Below are 5452 nucleotides of genomic sequence, written 5' to 3'. Positions count from 1 at the left end.
CCGCACGATTGCTTCCCTTGTTGACACGGCATTGTCACGAGACGATGTCCACCGAAAGAGATTTGTCGGTATTAATGAAAGACAGTATGACGAATTTCTGCATGTGTTACTCTATTAAGTGCCCTGGTTTGTATGTACTACGACATAATGCGACGGCATATGTTCTTTCAGTACGCACACAAAACGGCTCTCCATTGACGTTTGACGCAAAGAATACGTTACCCTTTCACAGATCATTTTGATGGTAAAGAGCATTGTGACGGCTATGGGGCGTCGGTGACACGAATAGCGCGTTATGTATTTTGTCAAATGTTCCACCTACTCGGATTGAAAGAAGAGTGTTCCAAGTCGGTCGATAACCTGAATGTGGACAGAACTCAGTCGGACGATCAGTCTATAGGTCAGTGTTTCCCAACTGTTTGAAATCCCGGTCTGTCCAGGGCAGTAAATAAGTGGGGCAGGCCGTAGAAAAGAAACAGGACACAAAAACAGAAAGTCCGGATCTTCTTCGTCAGGTAGACAAAGGGATAACTAATTAAAAATGAAACTTTCTCTTAATTTACTGCGGCTGCTAACGTCCCCCCCCCCCCCCCCCCCCCACACACACACACCCAGTAACTGGCGACCGATATCACTTCTAAATGTTGTCTATATATTAGCATCTGCGTGTATATCTGAACGAATTAAAGGAGTACTTCATTTTCTTATTAATGAAGACAAAACTATTTTCATGCTGGGCCGTTATATCGGTGAAAATATTAGGATATTGTATGATAGTTTGTACAGTACTGCATCGTAAAATATTCCAGGAATATTTCTATGAGCAGATTTCGAAAAAACATTCGACTCCATTTCATGGTCATATATACATAAACCCCTGGATTTCTTTACTTTTTTATTTGGAGCAGATATTAAACGCTGGATTTCTGGGGGTTTTTTTTTACCAATATATATATATATATATATATATATATATATATATATATATATATAGAGAGAGAGAGAGAGAGAGAGAGAGAGAGAGAGAGAGAGAGAGAGAGAGAGAGAGAGAGAGATTGTAGGCAAGGTGACCCATTATCTCCATATATATTTCTTCTTTATGTAGAACTTATTGCAGGACTTGTACGTAAAATAAGAAAAGTTAGAGCATCTCAATAAACAACAAAGAATACCTAATTTCACAGTATGCATATGATACTGATTTTATCCTTGATTGTAGTAGGACGTTGTCACGGGGATTCTATAATACCCGTAACTGAATGAAACACGATTGTCCAAATATCTCTCCTAACTGTATATCTATTAGATCTCTCTGTAACGGGCGGTTATACCCTCTGTGGCTCGTCTAGGTATGATCAGAGATAAGATCTTATATAAAGTATATATTATTATAGCACGTTTAGTTCACTAGAAAACACAACAAAAACACAATACACTTTGGAATCTGTATTAACCTAAGCTGACAAATGTACTGCCGCAGTAGTTAATTAAAAACAACAAATAATAACAACCCAGAACTGATCACTTAATTAGTTAATCTCCAGGTGTCTAGTTTACACAATATGCTAATCACTTCACCGTGACACAACACCCACACGTGTGATAATTGAGAAACGCTTCCAAGAGAACTTAATTAATAAAGGAATTACACTCTATTCCTAATTGGTTAATTTTTAATTAACCCTTACTATTCGTTCAATAACGTGTGATAATTGAGAAATGCTAACACACACACGTGTGATAATGGAGAAACGCTTCCAGGAGAACTTAATTAATAAAGGAATTTCAACTCTATTCCTAACTGGTTAATTTTTAATTAACCCTAACTACTCATTCAATAACCTTGTAACACAGAATTAATACTGGTACCTATCACAATAAAGACAATAACCTACAGTTTACCTAGGTCCTCTAGGATGACTGGTTAAGCTTTTTATAATTATTTAGACAGTGAGCCTACAGATTACTGCGTCAGATGACCGGCAGCACCGTCTAAATAATATTGGTATAATACAGTATTAAAATATTTAAAGTCACATGAATCACATCAAGGTTATACACAGAGCAGAAAATATATATTTACCAAAGTCCCGTCTGAACTAATATAGATCGTTCAGTGGACGGACAGCGATCCCCTGGAGCCTTCCTATGTTTCTCCTCGATATCTCAAAGAAGAAAAGCTCGACGACCGTCGCGCAAAGGTATCACGTAACAAGTTGCCCATCTGGGCTAAATGCATTTGGAACTGCACACGGTCCTCTAAAACAATTAATATCGCCACAGGCGAAAAGAAATTAAGAGCATGTACCGTCACAGACGTCTTTTGAAGAAACAATAAATACAATGAATGTATTTTCCGAATTACCAGGACTCAATATTAATTATGAAAAATCAGAGGTAATTTGTATTGGCTCTCTTAGGAATAGTCGAAAACGATATTTACAAGATCTTAAATTAAAATGGAATCCTTCGTTTAAAGCACTTGAAATTATTTTTAGTACCGATTTAAATGAAATGACCAAACAATTATTTGAAATTAAAAATATTATAAATATATGGATAGGAAGGTTGTTAACGCCACTTGGAAGAATAGCTATTATAAAATCCCTGTTAATATCTAAGCTTAGTTATCTACTTCTGACATTGCCAAATCCATCGGAAACATTTCAGAAACATTGCACAAAATATTATTTTAATTTGTATGGAGTCAAAGACAGACAGCATGAAAAGAATAACTTTGTGTAAACCTGTTAATAAGGAAGGTCGGAATGATAGATATATTTAACTATGTTAAAGCTTTGAAAATTACTTGGCTACGAAGACTGGAAACCAAAGATCCAAAATGGAAACCTATTATTTTGCATGTTTTCCACAGCTTCATCTGTTCCGTAATGATTTCCCCCAATTGGTTTAAAAATCTCTTTTGGAAAGACTGTTTTATTGCATTCCGTGACTTCTCGTCATTAATTAAAGTTTCATCTTTTGAAGACTTCTTATCAGAACCATTTTGTTTTAATTCCATTATAAAAATTAACAACGGTTTTTTTAAAGAATTTGTTTTGGAAAGGTGTCAAATCTGTGATCCTGTTGATGAACACAGCAACTTTTTAACTTTAACCGCAAATTAAATTCATCATTTTAGAGTATCAGGGAGTTGTTAACTCACTTTATATATAGATAGATAGATAGATAGATAGATAGATAAATAGAAAGAAAGAAAGAAATGTTTTATTTAACGACGCACTCAACACATTTTGTTTACGGTTATATGGCGTCAGACATATGGTTAAGGACAACACAGATTTTGAGAGGAAACCCGCTGTCGCCACTACATGGGCTACTCTTTCCGATTAGCAGCAAGGGAACTTTAGTTTCGCTTCCCACAGGCAGGATAGCACAAACCATGGCCTTTGTTGAACCAGTTATGGATCACTGGTTGGTGCAAGTGGTTTACACCTACCCATTGAGCCTTGCGGAGCACTCACTCAGGGTTTGGGGTCGGTATCTGGATTAAAAAACCCATGCCTCGACTGGGATCCGAACCCAGTACCTACCAGCCTGTAGACTGATGGCCTAACCACGACGCCACCGAGGCCGGTCTACATAAATAGATACACAGATATATATTTCTTGCCCACTGAAACATCCCAAGACCGGATCCTCTCTAAATCGGAATTCTCTGAAAACTTGACGTCTTCCACAGTCTTTTAACACTATAGTTTACCTCTCTAAACCAGGAACCTCTCTAAATTGAATACCGGATGGATAATACTGTCACAGAATCTTTATTTAGTGCAAATAGTACCTCTGAAAACCGGACGATCAGACTGTTATCAATCATTATGGCGCCATTAACCGTTTATTGTCGCTTCTCCAACTTAGGCCGGATTACCTGAACGCGAACATAGCTAAGTGTTAGATGCAAATGCCCAGGTTGGCCATTAAAGGTGTGATCACCTTTACATCTGACTGGGTACGGTTGGCATATAACAATTAAGCACTTAATGATCAACTGGCAGCCTTGATATTCTTCACAAACATGTTTACAGTTTGCTTTCAGGATCAACACAACAATGAATTTCATCCACTGTCTTCCGTTGATTTTGTCATAAAAACCGTTTATTTAGCAAAATAAAGAAGAGGCAAAAGGAATGTTGCCTCTGCGGTGTCAAATCAATATCATTAGCATTTCATGACCGTATCGATTTTCAAAATGGAACGTCCAGCTACATGTCGCCATATTGAACTATCACTTGATGATAAACTTACAATCATTAAAAACATATAAGCAAACGTTAAAATATCTTAAGTCAAAGTTTCTTTATTGGAACATTATACTGTTAATACATACTCAATGAATATGAATAGAACACCAGCGGAAACAAACGACAGAGCACAACAAAAGCAAACCCCTGAAAACCGAGCACCTTAGAACACCAGACAAAAAACTTGGTCCCGTGGATATCCAGTTTAGAGGAGTTATTACCAGAGTGGTTTTCGGCATCGTCAGTAGCATTTATTAGGAATAAAAATTGTTTTCATTTCAAATATATGATATTGACTATACCGAAACACACGAGTGTAATAATCTCTTTTAATATAATATATAGAGGATAATAAACGAGTTACCAGTTATTATCAAATTTATGTCCCGAGTGAAATAATTTTCAATTGTCACTCGCTCGTGACAACTGAAAATTATTTCACTCGGGACATAAGTTTGATAATAACTGGTAACTCGTTTATTATCCTCTATATATTTCTAATTATTTCACGAGGGACATAAATTTGATAATAACTGGTACCGAGTTTGTTATTCTATTTATTACCTCAGTTATTTTTTCTCTAAAACCCTTTATTTTCGACGCACATGCACGAAGGCCAACCTGTATAGGAACGATGTAAACCACTTTATGCACTGTTCTGAGAATTACTATAACGTTGTAATTTAATCACGTTCATAGATAATTTAAAAAAACACAAGTTCTCTTTATTCTGCTTCCAAATCTATAATGAATTGCATTAAAATGACATTTTGTTATTAATTTAACACCAAAAACAGAGACCGGTAAAGGCAAACTCTTTAAACTACATGACGTCATTTTGTGTTTGTCAAATCGTGATGACGTCATATTTAGTACCGACAAAGTCATTGGTTTGTAAGCGTCAAATTGTCCAATAGTATTGTTCATTAGACCAATGCAGAATATTTCTCACTGAGAAAATAGGGAAAATATTTTCCCTGTTATGAGTGACCGCTGGGTAATAAAATATGAATGATATGATATGAGATGATGATATGATATCAAACTCAATATAACTTGTTTTTGTAAACTGTATACGCAACTTTAATTCAAGTCAGCCATTACCCGATATTCAAATGACATTAGAATATATGACGCGGTGTCTTTTTGAATGGAGATGTCGTCAAACTCGAATAACTTCATTTTGG

The sequence above is a fragment of the Gigantopelta aegis genome, chromosome 11 (genome assembly GCF_016097555.1).
Source record: "Gigantopelta aegis isolate Gae_Host chromosome 11, Gae_host_genome, whole genome shotgun sequence".
In the NCBI taxonomy this organism is placed as follows: Eukaryota; Metazoa; Mollusca; class Gastropoda; order Neomphalida; family Peltospiridae; genus Gigantopelta; species Gigantopelta aegis.
This window is presented reverse-complemented; position numbering follows the sequence as displayed.